This window comes from Agelaius phoeniceus, chromosome 3 (genome assembly GCF_051311805.1).
Source record: "Agelaius phoeniceus isolate bAgePho1 chromosome 3, bAgePho1.hap1, whole genome shotgun sequence".
Lineage (NCBI taxonomy): Eukaryota > Metazoa > Chordata > Aves > Passeriformes > Icteridae > Agelaius > Agelaius phoeniceus.
In genome coordinates, this window is record NC_135267.1 from 91,098,655 (window position 1) to 91,122,441 (window position 23,787).

The 23,787-nt window shown below is 41.3% G+C and overlaps 2 long non-coding RNA genes across 12 annotated transcripts in view; one reads left to right on the plus strand and one right to left on the minus strand.

Moving 5' to 3' along the window:
- The window catches only part of LOC129117788 (uncharacterized), a 37,207-nt gene extending 21,151 nt beyond the window's left edge, over positions 1–16,056 (minus strand). For 3 of the 7 annotated variants that reach the window (XR_013181474.1, XR_013181475.1, XR_013181473.1), the window contains exons 1-3: positions 15,813–16,056; positions 14,107–14,633; positions 782–6,619 (exon numbers count right to left, since the gene is read on the minus strand). This is a non-coding gene — a long non-coding RNA (uncharacterized LOC129117788). The remainder of the gene's footprint in view (positions 1–781; positions 6,620–14,106; positions 14,634–15,812) is intronic. The other 4 variants (XR_013181477.1, XR_013181479.1, XR_013181476.1 and 1 more) reach the window with 3 other exon arrangements.
- The window catches only part of LOC129118481 (uncharacterized), a 46,059-nt gene continuing 38,284 nt past the window's right edge, over positions 16,013–23,787 (plus strand). Inside the window, exon 1 of one of the 5 annotated variants that reach the window (XR_013181472.1) lies at positions 16,013–16,240. This is a non-coding gene — a long non-coding RNA (uncharacterized LOC129118481). The remainder of the gene's footprint in view (positions 16,241–23,787) is intronic. The other 4 variants (XR_013181471.1, XR_013181470.1, XR_013181468.1 and 1 more) reach the window with 4 other exon arrangements.

Genomic DNA, 23,787 nt, shown 5'->3' on the forward strand with positions numbered 1-23,787 from the left:
TTTCAGTACTTTGACAAAGCTTTAAAAAGAGCTGAAAATGAGGGAGTCCTTGCTGGAAACGTCAGCAGCTTGGCAAGGCTTTGGGCAGTTGGCATTAACATCAATGCTGGTATTCAGCTGACACCCTTGTTCAATGTATCTTTCTTACTGCAACTGGCAGGAGACAAGGGCTATTGTGACTGCAACTTTGAAAGCAATATTTAATTAAGTAAATTGATGTGTTCATTGGGAAACTGCAAATCATTTTTATGTGGCTTTTTTTTTCCCCCTTTAATAAAGGCTCTTGAAGGGGTGCTCTTTGCATTCAATAAAGTTTTATCTTTACTGTGGGTACTTAGTGGTTTGCATGCTTCAGCTTGCTGCTCAGTGGGCATCAAGGGCAGAGTTTTTCCTTTAAATATCTTCATTCTCTACCTACACTTTCAGGAAGAGACAAATTTGATGGGTTTGACTTGTGCTGAACGTGCAAATCATCCTTTTTATTAAAGGATGTTCAGTTCTGCTAAATGAGCAAATAAGGGAAAAAAATAGGATTTCAGTGGATTGCTTCTGCCTGCTCCCAAGAATAATTTCACATACACTGTGCCCATGGAAGTAAAAAAGAGACATTTGCTAACGTTTTGGAAGGGAAAGCAGCTTGTGCAGGGCGATGTAATCATTATCCCTTGCTTAGGCCTCCCAGAGAGGAGGGAGAAACCAAGATGTGAACACTAAAGGGTTAAACACGACATTGAGAGCAATTTGTCTATTGTTTGTCTACTAATATCTTTCACCAACTTACCATTCATCACCTTTTCCAAGTAGTCTCCATATAGCAACAAATGGCGCCACAGACAAACCAGATGCAATCTCATGTTTTCTTTTCATAAGCATTAGTAAATTTGTTAAAAGGAAAAATAAGGGAAATGGGAGAAAAATGTTTATTTTGTAGAAGCTGTACCAAGGAGCATTCAGAACAGGGGACTCTTTTTGCTGTAACCCCCTGTGCTACCTGATGGACCTCTACAGTTCTGCATATATTTTTTTTTTCTTAAAGGAGTTGTTCTGTGCCATTGAAATGAACCTAGGTCCTCTTCACAGTACTCTTGAGGATCCTGAGCTTGTATTCTGAATATTTAGAGCATGTTGACAGAAGCCTAGGTGCAAAACTGGACTCTTGTGTTCCACCTTTAGTTTGCTGCTAATTTTCATCTCTCTGTTTAATGTCATAGCACAGTTTTCCTCAATGACATATCTGCATATAATTGCTATGTCTATGTTTTTCTGTCTGCAGCACAATGCCATGAATGCACAGAATGTTTTTTTTCCCAGCAATGTTGCTTAAAGTCCTTAAATTTGATTCTTTCCTTTACTCTGTAGGTTCATTACTTTTCCTTAAAAAGAAATCTATTGCTTTTCTCTTTTTTTTTTTTTTTTACTCTAAGTTTCTTTCAGTTGGAGCTGACTTTAAAAGATGGAAAGCATTTATGTTTCTTTACATAGAAATCAACCATATGCTTTGTTTGGCCCTATATTATTTCAGTTTAAAAAAACCCCAAAAAACCAACAATCAAATACCAAGTAAAAGAACCCCATCCCAAACCTCAAACTTATGAAAACAACAAGTCTCTGCAAGAGTAGATAGTTTGTATCTCTCTCTTGCTGTTGAATGTACGATAAGCATAAAATGCCAACTGTCCTTATTATAATAGAAGATTTCTAGGTTTTTACAAGCGTGAAGCATTGTTGTAAGAGTTACTTATTTTCCCTTGATGAGTTTTATAACTTATGAAATTTTCACTGAGATGCACAGAGTAGGTTTTCATATTATGGCTGAGTGCTTGTCAGCAGTCCAGGCAGAACTTCTGGAGACTGGTCAAAGGAAAAGGTCATCCTCCACCATTCAACCTTCCCAGCTGTAGCAAAGGCTGGCCAAAATGCATTTAAAACAGCTGTTCTTTTGTAGCAGCAATTACTGTAGTTGTTACAAGGAAGTTAGATGGTCACAAATGGGAGGGAGATCAGTTTAACAATTGTAAATCCTTGCTGCCACTCATTTTTGAGTACAGGAGCCTTGAATGAATGGACTTAAGTTCTGTTTCTCTAGAAAATACAATTGATGGAATGTTTTACCACCAAGATGCAGAAGATCTTGTTAGTAAAAAGAAAATCAACATAAATTCCTTCCTGTCAATTGCACAACAGTTATATTCCAAGTTTTTCCCATCTCACTTGATGGTTTGCATATAGGTGCTGTGCATAAAGGCTGGTTGGCCAATTTAAATGGTAATGGGAAGATCTGGGAAGTTTATTGCCTTATATATAAGATTTTTTGAGAACTTCTGTCACCTCTTTGCCCAGTAATGAACTCTGCTATATGATGCCAGTGGACCAAGACTTTGCTAGCCAGTCTTGCTAGATGCTGGAAATTTGCAAAAAGTCAGCACGAATTTCTGCCTGAAGTTGGTTTGAGCTATCCGCAGCCCTTGGTCGAACAGGAGGAAAAAAGCTTATGCTCAGACAGAATTCCCTGACTTTTGAAGAGCATCTTGTCTCCTTATCTTTTGCAAACCGTGCTGTAAACACTTCTTTAACTGCTTCCAGAGCTCATTTCCACAGGCGCAGCATTTGGCTGGGCTGCCCCCAGCGCAGCGGAGGGAGGCGGCGTCCCACGGCGGCTCTGGCTCTGTCACGGTGCAGCCGCTGTTCCAGGGTGCCACAGTTAACCCTGCCCAGATGTTCTCCTATCTGTGGCCAGCCCAGGAGCCGGGGCCGATGTTTTCCAAGCCCTTATCCTCATCCTTATCCTTATCCTTATCCTGGCCTGTTTGTGTGAGCGGGGTCAGGCGCGGCCCCCGCAGCAGATAGCGCTGCCCAAGATGCTGAAGTTTGTGTTGTTTAGGCCACTTACAGCTTTTCAGCAGACTTCGGAGAACAAAGTGATGGGGTTTCTCTGGCAGCTTGTGGACCTAAGAGTGTTTGTTAACAAAGGCTCTGGTAGGAATTCTGTCTCTAATTACAAGATCATTTTAGGTAGGTGCTAATAAAGCATATGGACTTTGCAGGAGCTGCATGGTTTCAGGCTGTGCTTTGCTCTGATCATTACTTTTTATGTTTAGGTGTAGATCTTTTCCAATTTTTCCATTTCCCACATGTGTTGATGATTGCTGAAGTCAGTCATATCATCTTTTATGCAATCAGCGTTCTTAGGATAGCTTGCTCTTCATGGAACACACAAAATAAGATTTTTTTGTTTATTTTTGAGGCAGATTTTAGGTTGTGCATATCTCATGCATATGTCAAGTAATCCTAGGAACTGAAGAAGTGAAACTATTTTCAGCCATGCTGAGGGGATATTTGAAGCAAAATATACAATCTAATTACATAGTGTCATTATAGAATAATGCAATAATATATTACTGAAAAGAGTCAATATTTTTCATAAAAAAAACACTTCAGAAACTGTCACACTCCTCCATGTGCCTATCTGGAATGTAAGAAAATACGAATAAATTGTAGCAACTTTTTTGTTTTCCACTAACTATATACAAGGCACAGAAATGTCTGGCCTGTGCAACCATTTAAAATTATGTACCTCTTATTATGGGTCTAAAAAACTATTTAAATTTCATTATGTGTCTTTTAAAACTTTTTTTTTCTACAAATGGGTTATTTGCTGTTGCATATTTCTATTTAAGAATTTTTTTGTTTGTTGTTTGCTTGATTCCTGAGGAACTAATATTTGTTTTCCTGAATATTTTTACTTTCTTATACAAGAAACTTTTGCGTACAACACACGAATGACCCTGTTACCAAAGGTTCTACTATGATTTTTAAGTGTGTGAATAAAGGGTTTTTCCCTTTAAGGGCTGGAGGTAGGGTTCTTTTAACTGCTTCATATCCACATTCCAAAACCTATTTAAAAACCTGAGTCTAAAGTCCAGCTGACAATGAACTCTATTTTCAGCTAAAACTGCCTCCTCCCCCACTTCGCCACACACTGTTTCTGCTGCTGGTCCACTTGTGATAAAGAGCAAAACTGTTGTTTGGCTGACATGCAGAAGGAGTTGTTTATCAAAAGGAGGCTATTCTAGGAGGATATGCTCTTTAAACAGAACAATGGGGATTTTGAAGATAACCAAATCAGTACTACATAGGTGTTAGATCTGTTTTAAATTGTTTCTGTGTTGGAAAGTAGGAGGGGGCCCTGGTATTTGGCTTTGAATCCCTGGCTTGCAAGTGTGAAATGGCTAAATCCAAATTAGCTGCCAACTGTGCTTTGTACTGCAGTTCAGGCTTGTCTGTAGGGCCTGGGTGCAGCGCCTGAGGAGCACAGGCTGGGGGTGCAGGGAAAGAGGCCCCAGAAAATCCAATTTCATTTTGTGATCCTGGTGTACCTTGCACTTCACCCAGGCTGGTCTGCTTTGGTTTTTTTTCATCCACTCTTGGTGCTGCCTCGCTGAAGCAGCAGCACCTAAAAGCAAACCTACAGGCAGACACATCTTTGGCTAGCTAGGTCAGGTTACAGACATCCCCATCCTGTTGAGATAAATTAATTGGCTTTTGGACATGAGAGAGTTATCAATAGCTGATAAGTGGGAAGAGAAACAAGGGAACTTCATGGGAAACTTAGTTTGGTAGAGAAGCTCAGCAGACACATGTGAAGTGTTTTTGTTTGCTCACGCCTTCTGCAGAGAGAGAATCTCATCAAGAATAAAGGTGACCTTCAAAGGCAAGGGAGAGGAACATTACATGTTCTGTCAAGCTCCTGGATGACTGTTTCTATTCTTCCTGAGTTATGACAATCCCTAATTTTCTCTAATGAAAGCTTTTCTTCCAGTATTTTCACATATATTTTTGTTATTTTGGAATGTCACCAGGTACAACTGAAAATCCCCCTCTCTCCCTTACTTACTTGTAGTGGTACTTTTGTGCACATTTAAAAATCTCTTCCCAAAATTAAAAAAGTGAGAATTCCCTGTAAAAACAGGGAATAAAAAGTATGAACTCTGTTCCCTGCCCCCCTGCAATGCCTCTATAAATGAAAAGGAGCAGAAAAATTTCTTCTTCTCTAGTGCTGACCATATGCAAGTGATTTATTTAACGTCACACAGTGAATTGTTTGCAAGAGAGGGATGATTTTCTCTGCTGGCCATCTGATTAAAGCTCAGCCTAAATATGTTTCGAAATTTGCAGGTGGTTCAGGAGAACGTCTGTGTGTGCCCACTCTTCCTGAAATATCTATTTTGATTGATTACAGAAGGGGAGAGATCTTTTTTATTCATCTGGTAGGCATCTCCTGCCCTCAAAATTCAGAATTCAACTCTTTTTTTCAGCTGTAACATTTTCTACCTTCTTCCTTCAATACAAATGCAAGCTTAAATTCTTTTAAGTGTGAAAAGGGCACCTCGGTGACCCCTGCCTAACATCACTGACACTGTTTGGCATTCTCACCTGAAGCCTGGATTTATTTTCTTAAAGATTCCCACTAGGTAAACCCCATGGAAAAACTAACCCTTGACAGCTCTTGCTGTTTTAACCATCACCTTTCAGAGGCAAGTGTGATGCTGTGGAGATGAGGAGGGGCAGTTTGTTTATGCCACAGCCAGCTTTGCTGTTTGTTTTCTGTTCTGTCCTGATGCATTTTCAGAAGCTTTATCCCGCAGCCAGGAAGAAGAAGTGACTCCGTGGTTATTCAGGCAGAGCAGGGATGTGCTCTGTGCAGCAAGGTGAAGGGTGTAGTGATTATTATTACTGATTATTGCAGTAAGTTTGGACACTCTTGATGCTGTCAAGAGTGGCAAATAATGAACCTTTCCTGAGCTTGCTCAGAGTAATGGCATTGCAGGGGGACACAAGGATATCTGGGCCAACAGTGACAACCCTGTAGTTTCCTGTGTTGTTCAGTCCTTGTGGAACTACGTGCTGTGCCCTGCTGTTAAGTTTGCAGACTGCTTCATAGGTATGTTACCTGACACTTGAACTTATTAAACTAAAATGATCCTCTTGAACTGAGATGGATTCCTAAAGAGGGTTGGGGTTTAAATTAGAGTATCCCAGTACAGACTTAGAAGCCTATTGTTTGCTTTTACGTTTGAAAAAGCTGCCCTTGACTTTTTGATTTTTTAAATTTTATCTAAGCCAAGAAGCTGTACTTCCATTCAGCAGTATGTTTTTTTTGGTTTTATTCTAATAACTCTTGACCTGCCCATGTAGATTTAACTGACTGGGAATAAGAGTTGCTCCTGGTTATCACAGTAGCTCATGTACATTGACAGAGTGTTGGAAACCAGATTTTATGACAACATAAAGGGTAGAACTTTCCAACTTAGGAGGAAATACATTCCTATACTTGAAACACAAAAAAATTTAGTGGAGGAAAAGAAACTTGCAATTTAAAGCTAACTATAACTTAAACTAAACTATAACTTGCAGTGCTGCAGCAGTCCAGTGAACAATTCTCTGTTTTGCATGTGTACTCACATCTGAAATTTTCTCAGTGTTGAGCTCCAAGCATCAATTGCTGCTGCTTGAACTCTGCTCTTGCTTTAATGATGGGTTCTTTGCTCTCACCGCAGAGCTGGATGGAGTCTTTGGAGACTATCACAATGTAAATAAGTACAATCTGTTTGTTTCTAGCCTGTTAAAAAAAGAGTGAGTTGTATGTGTCAAAGAAGGGGAAAAACTCCTAAGGATTCATTTGCATGCCTTTGAGATGCAGGAGGTACAGGAAGCAATGGGTTTAGGGGAGGGCTAGCAAAGTCATTCCATAGGGGTATAACAATAGGGAAACATGTAGAGTGGTAGATGCTGTTAGATTAGATTAGTGTAGATTTATTTGGCAAGTGGTGTTTATTTTTCTATTAATCATATAGAGGTATTTAAAACTTGTAGAAAAGGTGTTATTCCACAAACCCTGTGGAATAACATGTGTTCGTTTCATGTGTGGGTTGTTTTTTTTTCTTTTTTTTTTGTTTTAATCATTCATAGGAAAAAGAATTCTCTTTTTTTTTTAATTAGAAATGCTAGACTAGAACTAGAAAATGGAAATGGCAGTAAAGTGGTGCAGTAGTTCAGGTATACTGAATTTCTCTGCTGCCATGTTTGTCCCTAGGCTGGATTTTTCTTCATCTGTTACATTTGTGATATTTTCTTCCTGCCTTCGCCTGTGTTATTATAATCTTAAATGTGGTGAAATATGCTGACTTTTACAAAATTTTATGTTTCAACAAAGGAGAGCAAATAGAGCAAATGAATTCACAATTGGCTAGAGCTAATTTTGTGTAGTTACTAGCTTACATCCCAGATTTCTCTGTCAGTTACTTGTTTGAAAGTAAAATAGGAGGCATAGCATGTGCTGAAAGTGAGAGAAAGGTTGGAGTTTCATAGGGACAGCCTCCTCACACCATTGCCAAATCACCTCTCTCTTTGCTTTGCATTTGTAGTTATAAACCAGGACACAGGTCTGATGGCTGCTGACAACCCTCCTCAATGTTTGTGGTTTCCCTTCAAAGGTTTGATTTGCTGTAAACATTTTCTCGATGAAATTTGCAGTGAGGGAGAAAGTTGCTGTAAGATGTGGCCATGGAGCATCATGGAGCTGGACCGAGCAGCCTGTGGCAGGGCTCCCACCCCTGCAGTGCCCCTCCTGCTGCTCCAGGAGAGCCTGGCTCTCAGCAGCCACCCTGACTGTAGGGGCAATGCTTGTGGCCACTGAGAGCCTCTCCCAGAGGCATTGCCTGGACTAGGCAATGGCTGCTCTGCACCCTTGGCCCTCTTCCCCTGCTTCCTTCTGGTACCACACTCTTACTCCTCTTTTCTCCTGGTTTAGCTGCTTTTTCCTCCCTGAAGACTATGCAAATGCACAATTCCCCCTTGTTTACAATCTCAATCCTGCTGTGAGGGAGAGCTTCTTCCAGTGCTTTTCTCCCTTGTAATGCAACTAGAGGCACCATCAACCTTACCTAAGAGATGATGGTTGGTCACTGGAACTTCCCCTGACCTCCAGCCGCCTCCTCCCCTATACTGTCTGTCAGGTACCATTCTTTAACATGCACCTTCAGTGGATAAAGAGAAACAGGTCTCTACTCAAAATGGGTGGAAAAAGACTTGTATGATGTGTGGTAAATACATGTGTTTGCCACTACATTGTTTTATTATTGTTTATTGTTGTTTTATTAGCAGAGCCTTTTCCTGAGTCCCAAATGCTGGCCTATTTGCCCATATTGGGTGACTGTTCTACTTTCTCTCCATTAATTTCCAGGGCAAATTTGAGCTATCTACTAAGTGCTGCAATAACTGTGTGTAGACTAGTATTTCTGTACTTTCTGACTTTAGTTAAACTGTAGGATGGATTTGTATCTTTCAGCATTTCCTTTGACCCACTTTTCTGAATTAGTTTCCACTGTCCCTGAAAAATACTGTCCTGCCTCCCTTCTGGTTTTGCTATTTCCTTTTGTTTGCTGAAATATTTAATGAAAACTTGCAGCAAATAAAAACTGTGTAAGTGGCGGAAATTTCATTTGCTCGACAATACAGAAAGTCAGATTTGGTGAACTTGGTTTTCAGATGTATTTTCCTTAATTCTTAACTAAATGCAATTGTCAGGATTTATTTTTCTTTCCTTGATTGAACTATTTGCTTTAGGCTAGCTGAATCTAAATCCTTTTCTTGCTCAGTTTTTTTACTTTTTTGATGCTTCTGATGATGTCATTCACAGAGTGTTGCATAGTAGAATTGTTGCCTTGTAATAAACTAGTGGACTCTCTCTCTGAATTGATTTTTTGAGGGCAGAAATGGTACACTCTAAATTATTTTAAAGAGAGAAGAAAGGAAAATGAGATGAATACTCTCCCTGTCCCTCCATAATTATCTCTTAAACATGTGGTACAGTGTTGGAAACAGTGAGTAATCCTCACCCTCACAGCTCTGCCAGCCAGAGTGTTTCATGTGAGAGATGGTGTTTTGCTGACGCAGGGCTCTGCTTACTCCAGTGGGTTTCTCTTTGTGCTTATTGAGATGCCAGAAAATCTACTGCATAGGTCATGCAGAGGGAAATTTATTTGGTGCCATCTTGTTTCAGCTCCTTCTTATCCTTATCATGTGCTTGTGCCCTCCTCCAGAGGCTGGCAGGGGCTCTGCAGAGTGGCCTGTGACAAGAATAGCTGGGAGGGTGGCTTCAGGAGTGGCCTGTGACACAAATAGCCGGCAGAGTGGCTTCCAGCCACTGCGAGCAGGGCTGCCTCCCCTGCCCCGAGGGAGCTGCCTGGCTCCATGCCTGCCCTTGCCAGTGTGCCAGCCTTGTTCTACTCCCTCTCCTCTCATGCTCTCAGTACTCATTTAAATAAGATAGTCTTGCAAATGCATCATGGAAGGTTTAGAGGATGACTTTAGGCAGGATTTACATGACAGACACCAGATCCTGCTTGTCTCTGTACAGATATACCTGCTCTGAGTTTCTCTTAGCTGCAGGGGAGTGCCCAGAATTACAAATGTGACCGAGAGGAGCAGGGCTAGCCTGTGGTGTTTACAAGGGTGCACAGGATGGTTGTGTCAGGTTTGATGTCTCGGGGCTACCTGGAGCTGTGTCAGTGCAAACCATGCGTGGGAGGCTGGGACAAGTGTGGTGAAAGCCACAAGAGAAGATCTTCCCTTCTCAGTGTGATGCACCCACACCAGGACTTCGTGGTATTGAAGCTACGTAAATGTGGTTCGAGCATTGGAAAACAAACCCCTTCCAGATATCACAAATCATTCTTCTTTTGAAAGATCTTCCTTGCTCCAGTCTTCCCACACCTCCCATCCTCAAATGCCTTACCTAATGCTCTAGACAAAGCATAATACATCTTGCCCTCATTTTTAAATCTTGTGTTGCACACACTCCCTGCACTATGGAGACCATGGCATTCCTTATGTATTATTTTCCCGCTTTCAAGGTATATCTACTGTTTAGCACTCTCCTCATTCACACCATTGCTCAAAACTGGCATCTTTCTCTGTTTCGTGTGAATCTGACAGTGTGAAATCTGCACCAGAAACTTAACTGTAACCACCTGCTGTTTTCTCTATAATTACCAGTAAGCAAGTCCACTGTAAGTATGTGTGTCTCCACTTTGGATGCCAAAAAGACATTGATAGCTTCTGAGTCAATCATTTGTTGGTCTGATGTGAAAAAAATACCTCTCACTTGAGTCAGAACCTTGTCCTTCTCTCGTCTTTTTACTGCGTTAGATTATTTCATGTGGTAGCAATGATAGCTTGGATATAGCAACACTCTTGGGGCCCACATGGAGATACCCAAGCTTGTCCTAATCCTAGGTTTGAAAATAGCTCAATTTCATAGAGCTAGCTAGCTTTGAAAATGTTCAAAGTCTACATATGCCTGGATAAACTTTAGAGGACCTCTCTTAGCTCTTACATTAGCAGTGTAGTTCAATGGTTATGTTAGTGACCTTTGTCAGTACAAGAATTCATGTTAATTCATGGCAACCTAGAGCATTATTATGAACCTCTTGACTGTTCTGTTTTTTGGGGCTTTGAAAGATAATCAAGGTGGATTTATCTGATACTAAGAGATGAACCAGTTACCAGCCTTAGGTTTCTTCCCTTATTTTTGTCGGAGGTTACTGCCAGAGTAAACTGAAATTGGAGGTGGTTTACGATCATGCTGCAGCCTGTACACTACACTTGCTCAGGAGTTTATCCAGGAGGATCAGCTGATCCTGCTGCAGGATGGTGACCTCTGGCAGAGACACAGGACAGAGACAGCTGCTTCTGCTCTCCCAGCTAAACCTGCTTAAGGCGGTGGGTGGGAGTTGTTAATGCCATTATTTGTTTAATTGTAGGGCTAATAGGTTTGTGCCTGTGTGTGCACTTTATTACAATAGAATACATTAAATAGAAGCAGAGGAAAGATTGAGTGTGCTACTTTGGGAGCTGGTTTCCAATTGTTATTCCTTTTTATTAAAGAGACACTAAAAGGAAAAGTAACCAGAAGCAAACTCTGCTTTAAACTCTCCACTAAAAACACAGCTCACCCTGAAGTGTCTGGTCCATGGGGCTGTGCAGTGCTTTTAGGAATACAGGGCAAAGGTGAATTTTTAATTAGCCCGGTCTTCTTATTTTCCTCCAAGTATAGATAGGCTTAGCTTTCTCACCCTTAGTACTTGAAAACAGGCAGCCAAGGGTGCTCTGGGAATTACTTGCTCTGGAAGTCTGTTAGAAAAACGGTAATCCAAAAGTTATTTCTATTTTAATAAAGAGAGAATAAAGTTTTTAATGATGATAGCCTTATGGAAGTGCAGCTTTTTCCCTTTCTCACCCCCCTCCATAATACCCTTAATAAACAAAACAGAGATAGACCAAATACTTCACAAGCTACTGCGGGGATCACAGTGGTATTTTGTGAGGTGCTGTGGGAGCTATCTTCTATGCTCAGGCCCAATGTGAATCTGCAAGTGGTGGTCCTCTCAGGAAAGAAGCTGAGGGCACTTGGCAGTGGATAGTATCTTGCCCATAGTGGAGATGGTGAGAGAATTGGCAATGAGGAGGTGACTGGTCATTCTGCAAGGCCTGGTCTGGGGCCAGTTTTCATTTTCATCTTGTTCTCTTTCTGTTTTTCTTTCTCTCTCGCTTTCGTTATTTATACCAAGAGCAAATGTTGCTTATTTTTAGCAGCCTTTCCATTTTGCTCAGGCACTGATCCTAAGTAATGGAATGCCTCTGGCCCTCCCTCAGGCAGCATTTCACCTCTAATAAGAGCAAACAAATGCAAGCTTTGGTGTAGGGAGTTATTGATTTGCTTCCAGGCAAGTAGGTGTTTGTGATGTATATAAAAGGTGCCCATGCATACCATGTGTTAGCACTCCAACATCTTATGAAATGGACTGGCATAATCTGCCTTGGGCTCTTGGTGAGAAATTGTGTTATCATCTCCATAAAGAAGCCTTGAAACTTACTTATTTTAGAGGATATAAACCTCCCCCTAAGAACACAAACACCCCCAAATAGGCCCACCTATTTCCACTACTACAGCAAAAGCAAGGTCCTCCCTTGAGTGCAGACAGTTCCAGCTCTGGGAAGCAGATGTATCAATTAACAGAAGTAGAGGTAAGAGTTGCATAGACAGGGGTAGATGCTGTAAGCCCCATTTTTTTTGCTTTTCTAATTTGGATCTTATATCAGATCTTAATTTTATTGCAGAGATGCTAACACTAGGGATAATGGGGTCCTGAGAGAAAGAGTTATGGGAGAGCTTCCACTGAGGTGTGGATGTCCAGGGAGCCCCTGCCACACAGATTAGCAGCTGGCAAGCCACATCTTCCATTGAGTCTCCTAGCAGCTTTATGTCTTCTTTCCAATGACCTTAGAAACTACCCCTTGTCTAAGCCCCTTTAGGCTGGAAAAAAAAATGTAAGGGAGAGTGTATCCAATCTGAGACAACAAAGCTGATCCTTTCCTAGCCCTACTCAAAGCATATCCAAAAGAACTTCAGAATAAAGAAGAAGCATCTACATATTTACACTGCAAGGAAGGAGATGCAGAGTTTTAGGTCTTTCCCATCCTTGCTAGTCCTGCATTCCCCTCAGGTATGAGGGATTTGTTGGGAGAACAAGAGCCCTTGGTGATTGCTGTTGCCTACTTTGCATCAACAGCGCTTGTCTCTCCTAGACACGTTTGTATTGCTGTCTATGAAGTGATTTCTAGCTCGTGCCTATTTCAGTTCCAGCTGGAAGGAAAGCAGGTGGGGAGATTGTCCCACACCCTTAGTGTTCCTGAGATCCACCCAGACTACAGGTATAACTGCATAATGCTTGGTTCTCTCAGTGGGGTCTGGCTTAGTTTAAACACTTCCTGTAGGTTTTTGTCTTCCCAGTTTTCAGCCCTGACTCCTTTTGATAGGGTTAGGAGCCTACTTATGTGCATGCTTATGCTGGCAGATGAGACTAATTTTCTGCTAATAGAAGGAGTGACTGTGGAAACATTACTCAGGCACAGCTAGAGCAACCAGTGGACCTGTGCTTAATTTACTAATGCCATGTCTGTGCAAGTATTGCTGCTTTTGCCACTGCTTGGGAGTTACCATTGACTGCAATTGAAATATACTGGAGATGGGCAGAAGAAGAAATCTTGTTTAGGTAACAAAGTGATGCTCCCTTTGAGAAGGACCTAAGTACCTTTTTTACCATAAATCTTTGTAGTATTTCCACCCTTTCCATGTTCCAGTTGCTGATAGTTTTATCTGTACTCTGGCATATCTCTCAGCTGAAGCAAGTCCTCTCTTTGCCAAGTCCCTGTTTTGGTACTGTCATTCAAGATCTAGCTCTTATTAACTATCCTGAACCTGGTGGAAGGGGGGAAGGTGTCTATTCTGAAGCTACTCTTTTAAATTTAGCTGTATTTGTGTGCTATGATCTGCACGCCTCTGCCCCCAAATTACTAAAATTGCAGCACAGTTGTCCAGGGCTTATTTTTCATTAAATGACTCTTATAACTGGTATTCCCATTAATGACTATCTTAGTCTGAAATGCAGCAAGACATTTAACATGAGTGGGATATGATACCCACCTCAAATAAATACAGTGCTGCATCAGTAGATGTTTTCATATTTTCAGGTAAGCAGGCTGGTGTTGGGGAAAAAGGTTAGTCTATTAACACCTCTGCTCAAAGCAAGCCAACTTCCTTTCTACATGGAATAATTATTTTTTCACATAAGCCCTTAGTGCCTCTGCTATGTTTGCACTTGTAAGTCTCAAACATTGCAATACAGATAGCCCTTTATGAGTGGAATCTGAGGTCATGTGTCTGCATTTAAAATTTAAAATTGCTGTGCATGGGCTACCTTGCACTGGCTTGTGAATGCTGTAGGTGTAAGGGCTGTGGACCCATATTTCAGGTGTGAAGAGAGTAGGGCCTTTTTTAGCACTTAAAGCACCCATGTGTGCAACTCACAGTTATGAGTGCCTTTGGCAAAACTTTGCAGATTCTGTTGATTCATAGCTGGCATCTCACCATCTGTATGGTCAGGATTACAGATAAATATGTATCTGTCCTACACATAACAGACCCATTTAGAGCATCCCTACAGCATAAAGAGGAAGCAAACTTGGGCACAAAATTCACTCTACCTTTGTGAAAGACTTGCTGGGGAGAATACTGAAAGGCCTTTTGTTTGTCACAGTCCAGGGCTCACCGGAGATTTTAGGTGGCTGGCAATCCATGTTTCTGTTTATACAATTCCAGCAAGGATTAAGGGTCTTTAACCAATCACAGTTCAGACATAGGTGGTGGTGGGAGCAGAGATTGTAACCAGGATGCCAAGGAAGTAGAGAGACAGAAGCCTTCTATCCTGGATCTTGGATCCTGGGGCTTTCATGGATAAAATGTTGCAGCTGGAGTTGTAGAGGGTGTAATGACACACAAATTTTTGGTTTAACCATCTTCTAAAGTCATGCCCAGGGCTGGTTTACAGAAGATGAAAAAAGCTAATGAACCCTGAGGAGGACTGATCTGCAGCTGTCTTCAATAGCTTCCTTGAAGGAGGTCTTTTTTCATTGCATGTACAACCACTGCACATTGCTGTTTTGAGCAGCTGTGTCTTTGCTGCTCTGATATGCTCATTGCTGGAACTATCTCTTAAAACTCTGGCCAGCACCTGAAAAAATATTATTATTTAAGGTGACATTAACATCCAGGTTCCAGCCACAATTTTGAGCTGGGTACACCACAGTTGAAATAGGAGAGGCTGTCTGTGCCCTAGAAAGCTTATTTTTCTATCTGCAGACACTTAACTTGGAAAGAGGAAATGGGTGAAGGCAAGGTAGCTTTTTTTGAATCCAATGTGAGCTGGCTAGACAAGTCAGGGAGATTCTTAACAGGTGTGAGATTGCAGTAAGATTGGAACAATCTGGCAGAACCACAAAAAATCTGATTTAAAACTCCCAAACTTTTGTCATTCCATACTCGGTAGCAGAGCTAGGAGAAGTAGCTCGGGAATGGAGCATAAGACGGAATTTCAGCTTCTGTTGGTGCTGTGGCCACAAATTCTTGAGTACTTATGTGTACTGTATACCTATATTTCACTGCTGGGCTTGACCCAGTATTTATACCTTGTGCTGCTGTATTCTGGAAACTGTTGGTCTTGCACCCATAGCACAATTTGCAAGGGACATGCCCAAGTGATCTAGAGTGACTGTAACTATACTGGTGCAAGAATTTGAATTCAGACATTGAAAGGGCACATTCACAAAGAAAAAATTGCACTACCAACATTTGTTAACCAAAATATGATGACTAGCTTGGGGTAAGTGCTTAAGGCTGTCCTCTATGCTAACAGGCCCATGCAGAGAAACTGGGTGAGCCCTGGGGTGAAAATTGCAAGCTGCTGAATGCAATGTTCAATACTATGGCTATATTTTTAGATTACTTCAAGTAAGGAGTCCTTTTGTCCTGCCAAGTATGAGGTATTGAGATGTTTTGCAAATATTACATTTTTTATATTTGTTTCTGTTAATATATTATTGGCTAGTTGGTATTTTGAATAAAAATAATAACTGTGAGAAGCTTTAAAAATGAACTCTTTACAACTGATCATTTAATAATAATTAAAGGCAGGGAAGGAAACTTGAAACACTCAGTAGTTTTAGAAGTAAAGCCGAGGAGGGTATCTTCTGAAATTCTCTAATCTTCTTATTGCAAAAACTGAGGCAGGGAATTTATCTTAAGCAATTGCTTTTGGAAAATTATCCTTGCTAGTAATTCCTTTTTTATTCACAGAATATCCCAAAGAAGGAGAAAGTTTGTGAAGGGAAAAAAAAAGAATATTGCAACTCACTGCTAGAGGCGTTAATACGACGCTAACGAACCGTAGCCTTTCCAGAGCATAGCTGGCAACATTAGCACCCATCTGTGCCGAGTGGGATGTGCAAGCAGAAGCCAGGGCTGAGCAGCCTCCACCTGTTTGCAGAAAGTAAGTGAGCACACTCTGAAGTTACTCAGCGCATTCGCTCTGTCTTGGGCAGGCTGGTGATGTTGTTACTACTGCTTTTCTGCTGTCTCATATCTCCTGCTGCCATGTGCCAGCTGATAGGGGAGCTGTGACATACCACACCCCCGCGGCCAGGAAGGGGGTCACATGGACTGGTCTCATCCAGAGCACTTTAAAGAAACTGATAAGCTCTATCTCATTTAACTTGGCCTTTGGAAGACACTTGTGGAAATTTCTGCAAAGGAGGTGACATCAGTTGTTGTCACAGCTGCTGTGTAAGTCTGCAAGGCTGCGTCTGTTCAGTATCTGCCTGGGGTGTGTATGCGTGTGCAAGTAGATATTGTTCATAGATTGCATTTAAATCAAAACCAGTCCATGTGAAGCTGGCAAGAACGTTCACTTGCTCAGAATAGGTGCATTACCATCGAGACTTGAGGCAAGGATGGAGGATGTAAACTTAATAAAGCACAAAGACAACCAGCTTTGGAGGGCTGGCGTGTACGTTTGAAACAAACCTTCTCCCTGGGGAATTCCAAGTGTTAGCATGTGGGACATACTCCAGCTGCTAGCTGCTCAGACTTAAAATAAACCAGGCAAAATCCCATATTCAGGTTCTACCAACTGAGGCAAGCTGCTATTGCAAATGTTTCGTCTCCCTTTTTCTTCTAGTTGGGTCAGAATGACAGCAAATATTTTTGAAAGGGCATTTAAACCCTTAATATTTCACACTGCTTTCCTTGTGCTTCTCTGTAGTGACGTGTTTCTCAACACAGTTGTAAATTTAACAAAGAATCTGGTTTGTACAGGTTGAAACACTCTCCCAGGAAGGCTGGAATTAAAAAACAGGGTGAGAAGGAGTATTTCTAGCTTGTGTGACAATGACATTGCTACCAATACTGCTTTCCTAATCCTAGGTGCTTTAAAAATCTCAGCATGACTTCATTTACAGAGAACTATTTGCCTTGTTGAACTGTGGAGACCCTTTTTCTTAAAGAGAAACACATGTGACTTAAGGATGGTTGCTTCTTTTTTCTTTCTTAACATATTGAAGAGGAAATAATTTAATGTGTCTGTGGAAGACTCCATAACAGGATTTCAGGGAGAAAAAAAAAGATGTCTGGGAGTCGTATGATTGTTTGACAACTAGAATATGAATAACTTTGAGGAGGTCTGAAAATAGACTACAGTACTGTTTGCTTTGTCTTGTGGTTTGAAATTTACTTCAGGACTTTTAAAAAATTTTATTTTAATAACCCTCTGATTATAATTCATTTCCAAGGTATTGAGGTACTTGGGAGGGGTGGGAAACAATCAACTTAATGCAATCTATGCAAATAATGTCTAATTTTTTTTCAACAGTAACGTATGTGAAACTTCATTCATCAAGACTACTCAGTTTTTTGTGATAAAACCTGTTGTGCAACGTAATACACAACATTTAGGAATTCAATGCTCTTGTTGCTGTCAAAGCATAGATAATAAACTCTACCAGTCAGCTTGAAAATTTTACACAAGTGACTGACATGACCAACCTTCCTGCTTCTTCTCTTCTTCCTTTAGACACAGACACACAAATTCTTGTTCAAATCAACAGGCTTATCCAGGATATATTTATAAGGGTGAACTCTGCCAGGCTTTGGTTAGTCATATATAGAGCTGGGAATATCTTTTGAAGGTATCCCGAACACTGTGACAGAAGTATTTGTCACTCAAACTATTTATAATTCTAGGAGTTTGGAGGGCAGATAGATGTTTATGCTTTTTCATATGAAATCACACTTATGCCTTTTGCACAAAAGGCATTGGCCTTGCCTGTATGGACACATCAGGCAGATCTGGACCACACTGTTTTTGCGAAATGCCATGTTTACACCCCAGATACATTTCTGGCTACTTGATTGACCTTTCTGTCTCACAGACGACTTTGTAGCTCTGTGAATGTCAGCTTGTTGTCAGCTGGACCTCTAGTTTCTGTGGATGATTGGAAGAGGCCAGTGCAGGGTACCTCAAAAAACGTGAACCTGTTGTCCATGTAGCAGATCTTTAAGGACTCTCAAGCTGAATAAAATGATAAGCTCTAGTGTTAACCTAATTTTTTTTTTTTTTTTTTTTTTTTTTTTTTAATGACATGTAAAATTATATTAAGGCCAGTTAGCCTTTGAGAAATACGACTGATAAGCATCACAGGCTTTTTTCTTTATTTTCATAGCCACCTCAAGCAATCAGTTTTGAGAGCTTCTTGCAATGTTTACGTGCAGGTTATCTTTTCCTCCTAGTCCTTCTTACGTCTCCTGAATTATTCTTAACTCCGTGTTTCTGGGAATCATGGGCAATGTATAGACACAACGCCTTCAGCAGGCACGCAAGGAATGTTATGAGGGTAGCAGGCTTCTGGTTTCCCTGGTCACTCAGAAGATTTATGTGCCAGTATAATGAGAATGAATGATTAGCTGTTGTTCATTGACAGAGACCTTGTGAGTCTGTCTATGCACAAGAGGTTTTGGGAGTTGATAACCTTTGTGCTTCAGGTTTTGTTTTGAATAGATAGAAGTGGAGAAAATGGTTGTTGGTAGATGTAAAACTGAACAAAGTGAAGGGTATTTACAGCCAAGTTCTGGCAGTAAAGCTGGAAACAAAGTTGGGGTATTTTCATTATTTTGGGACACAGCATTATAGAATTACGAGATGCTCCTGCCTAGGATTTCAGTCTCTTCTATTTTTTAGGTCTCTGTGAGACACTGTGATGCATTGCAGCTTTGGTCTAAGCACCAGGCAAGTATAAAAGGAGGGGCCAATTTTGAACTCTGAAACTGAGAAGTTTCTAGGTCACTCTAAAGTTGCCCAGAGACAAGGCAAGTTAAAGTATCTTTTTTGCCATTCAAAAGCAAGATAAATTGTTCATAGACAGAACCACTATTACTACTATATAAGTTATTCACTTCAACACCTTTCTCATATCATATCAAGTTAATGACCATTTTGTGTGTCTGGTATACATCCAGAACCCCTGTTGTAAAGTCAAGGTTGTGTGAGATAACCCAGTTTGCATAAGTAAATGCTGTAGAACACTATATTATTTTGACAATTATCATAAAGCTGCATAAACCATACTTTTAAGATATTTTTTTCTAAAGGAAAAGAAGTAAAAATTAAATACTGAACTCTGATTTTCAGATATATTACATACACCTCCCCCACCTTCATACCATAATAGCAAATTATTAGGAACCTGAAAGATAAGAGCCATAATTTTTTTGCTTTTATGTACCTAAAAAGTGGCAATCTTCAGAAGAAACCTAAGTATTCTCTCTACTGCAACCACATTAATTCCAGAAGAAACCTCTGCCTTCTCTGGCATTTATGTTTTCCTAATATCCACTTAAAACTTTTGACTTTCTTAATGGTTCCAGCAGCTTCACATTATAAGGTTTTGAAGCTGATTTAAAATTTCACCACGCATTTTTGCATTTTGATCAAGAACTCAAACTGGGACTTAAGGGCTTATGTCCTATGCAGAAGTTACCCATGTGCAAAAACATTCTTCTGAAACATATGGGAAAGAAATGGGTGCCTTTACACAGAAGCCTGGAAGGTAATTGGAAATCACTGTGCTCCATTTTTCAAGAATAAGAACCATGAACCCTGCTCCTGGAATGGCTCAAAGCACGCACTCTTTCTCTCTGAAAGGCATAAACTCAGTGTTCCTGCGTGCACCTATGATATGGTGGTTGGAAAGGCATTTGGAAGCATTCCCTTAACAACAGTCACATCACCATCCTCCTATCTATTTGTGCTGGCTGCAGTGGAGACAGGGCATTGTTTACCCCTGTGCTGTTGTATAGCAACCCTGGGAGCTGGAGGCAGAGCTGTGTGTGGTGCTTGGGCTGGCCCCAGCCTTGTGTGCGCTGCGCACAGTACAGACAGCAATCCTTGCTGAGCTGGGCCCTGCTGCAGGCAGGGGAACTAGCCACAACAGCCCTGTCCCAGCTCATGGTGCAGCCAGGGGAGAAGGAGAGGGGACAAAACTCCTGCTCGGCTTTCCTAGGTGTGTACCTGTGCCTCAATGACTTCATTCAGCTCTGAACTAGTAATGGAAAATCTTGCATGGCTACATCTCAATATATCATAGTCTGTGTTTGTAACTGAGTTGGCTTGAGTTAACAGTACCTTTAGAGTTACACTGCTTGCAAAACATGCACCACTAGCCAAAGAATGCCTTTTATCAAGATGGGTTAGGAATATGCAGTGCTTCCCTACAGGCATGTCACTACCTGTAGCTGAATTTAATAACACTATATTATTGTAGTGTGGTTTTTACTGGCTTTTTTTCTTCATTCTTTTGAATCTATTTACTTAATTTTCCTACCATCAAGAGAAAACCAGCTATGAATACTTGCAAAAGCAGGGTCAGATGGTGAGACTGGATTGAAAGAAGGTATTTAGATTCTTCAGATGGTGCTCAAGAGAGCTGTGGGCTCAGCTATGCTACACAGCCAAGTACACTATAGAGATCCCTGAGCTAATGCCATGATCGGAAGCTCTGTTAGTGTTGTTCTGTTCTCCCTGGGCTAATTAACAGAGGTGCCTCTCAGCATACCTAATTAGCTGGGTTCCTGCAGCATCCTCAGGGGCAGGGCTAATTAGCGTGGGTGCTTTGCTATACAGACAGGCTACATTGCCTCTGGGATCCAAGCTAGCATCCGTGCCCGGCATTGCAATGCACCGTGCAGACAAGCCAGTTTCCTCAAAACTACCTCAGGATCTCCTACAGCCCTTTGCTGTGTAGACTTGCCTGGTGCATTAATGAGACCCCAGAAGCTTGTGCAGGGAGAAGGATAGCAACCTGGGATGTGGGCTAGAGGGTAACATTTTAGGACACAGATGTTTCAGGATGAGTCCCAGATTCATTTGCTTTTACTTTACATCTACTTCTTACCTTCACCTCTGCACCTACTTCTTACCTTTTTATTAAAAACAGTGTAAAAAGTAGTCACCACCTGTGGTAGAGGCAAACAAATAGGCCTGTATTGAGACAAATGAAGTCTGAACCTGCTACCCTGCAGCTTGCTGATTTTTGCTTTTAGCAGCAAAAAGATAGTTATGAACTAACGAACTGAAGCATTTTTAAAGAGTGTTTCCCTATTGCTCTGGTGAAATAATAATGATAACAAAGTATTCTTTATGGTTTTACAGACGCTGCTCTCTCTAATCTTTAAATGCTTTGCAAGCATGAGTAAGCAGAGCTTCATACGAGCCCGTGATAAGGCAATACAATGATTCCCATAGTATGAGCAGTAAATCTGAGATGTGAAGACCAGCCAAAAGTAACTTGCAGTTATTAGAAAGAACGTGTCCTCCCTGGTTTAACTTATTCTTGCACTGTGCATCTCAGAATTTCCTTGTACAGACATTTTTCTTATCAGGACTGTTTTACCCCGCTGATACCAATTGATTGTACGTTCAGTTTAGCTGAGCTGACTTGGAAATGTTGCCTTGCACCATATGAGAGTTGCAAAAAGGTGGCTTATTATTCACAAAGGGGCTGTACACTGTAGAAGGCTGATAAACAAAAGATCCACTGTTTCTGTCTTCTGCTTACAGTATCAGTAGCAGCAGGCTGTGCTGATACCTTACCTGATAGCTCAGCCTTGCACAGAAAAACTGTGCCATTTGTGGCTACAAATTTTAGCTTCTTCATGGAGTCCTCAGGGGCTCAGAACCTCCCAGGAGCTCAGTGGGAAACTCTTCCCAATAAATAGAAAAGAGCTGTCAGAGACAGCCTAATGCACCTCTTAATCTTGTTTGACTTTATTCTCTTCATTCTGAAAACCTGGTACACAATGTTACAGCTATCTAATTTTCTCTCCTCCCCACAAGGAAAGCCTGTGGCTACACCTGTGTCATATCTGAAGTGATCTTGGGAGTGGTCTGCAGTCCTCACTGTGTCTTTGCTGTGCAGTGTTCTGGCTTCCTATAAGCTCAACCTCCTCTGGCAAATGATGGTGATGCCTGTTTGTGAAAGACTCTCTTTACTGGGAGAACAGAGTGGGATGCATGGAAGTGGCCTGGCCAGGCAAAGCAAAGTGGCTGCAGGAGTTCCTTAGCAGCCATATGTGCTTGACATGCAGAGATCAGCCAAGAATGCACACCAGGAGGTAAGAAAGAATCGAGACAATCCCTAGCTATGTCTTTAAATGCAGCCTCAAGGATGGCCTCTGCTTCTCTCCCTTCCAATAGGGAGAAATGCTGTGAGACACTGAGCCTTTGCAACATTTCTCTAGAAATGCAGGAAGGAGAGGGGTCTCTTGCAGCTAAATCACCCTGTGACCAGTTCCACAGCCACCCACCAAACCCTGCTGTGGTGCAAAAGGAGCCCATCCTCCTGAGCTTCCTGCTGGGATCAGCTGTAGTTAGGTACAATGTCTGAGTTTTCAAACTAGGGATGAGCAAGACCTCCTAGTTAGAGCTCTGTGCAACACCCTTTTCAAAGAAATGACTTCTGGCTTTAATGGATAGTCGGATGCCATTAGTGAACAGCATTATTTACATGGATGGATCCTCCTTCTCAGAAATCCCAGAAACATTCCTGCTTGAGCGATGTGCAAAATAAATCTGGGATTAAAAAAAAGCCTTTCGAGCAGAGAGGAACAAGAGACAAAGAGATGTGTGTCTCAGCAAGACTTCCACAGAGAAGCCTCAACATGTGTGCAAGGTGAAAAAGAATAACAGGGTGACGTCAGCGTTGGCTGGCGATGGGCAAGGGAGGGCTCTTTTCATCACAGTCTGGCAGAGAAACACAAGGCTTCAGCAGAGGGAGGAAGTACAGATCCTTACTGCAGAAATATAAATCCTTTTTTAATAAGTGACTGAAACGGTAGGAGCTCCTAAAGAAAGACAGCTTTCCTTCTCCTTGTGACTTTAACTCTTTCCCTGCATGGTGGAATGTTGCTATTGCTTTCAGTTTCCTGCTTTACTCTCCTGTGCATTTTGGGGAAAGCGAGCAAGCCCTGTTACCTAACACAAAGAGGGCTCCAAAAGGTCAAAAATCAGTGCCAAGGCCTGCACCAGAAATACTGGAAGCCAGGGCAGTTGCAGAATGCCCAGTGGGTGTATGATCCCATGGGATCCACAGAGCAGGGCTTTTAAAGGAAAAGACACCCATGTTCTTATTGACGGTAATTTTTTCTTTCTTTCTTTTTTTTTTCTTTTCCCTGAGGCTTAGGTTCCAGTAACAGATTCATCTTGCCTATTTTGAGAAATGCATTTAGTCACCTAAGCCCTGTCTATAGTCAATGAGGCTAAATAGGCATGTCTAGAGGACAATTCATGCCATGTGTGTTACTGTGGAGAGGTGGGGGTGGTGATGGTGAAAATAAGTGCCTGCTCCAGTTGACCACACAGGAAGGCCAGGGAACTTTCTGAGGCTGTTTTTTGTCTGGCAAAAATTTGAGTATTGAAGTGCTGCCTATGGTTTTGATTTGGCTGAAGCAAGGAAGTGCTGGAAAATACAAGAAATAGGTTGAAGCCCTGAACATTAACCAGGCATCACAAAGGTGTAGGTAAGCATCCACACCTCTGAATAAAGGATGCAGATAAGGTAAACACTCATAAATCTAATATGCTTGTACTTGAACAATTGCTAGCAAGACCTGAACATAAGATAGGAAATCAGTATTTGCATACTGGTTTTGATCTGTTACTGTTGAAATTGTGATCAGGTTTAGAAGCTATAACAATTTACAGAGAATATGAAAATTACTTTGTAGTACAGATAAAACATAATGAATCACCAAGTGCCATAATGCAAAATTTTCCACCCCTG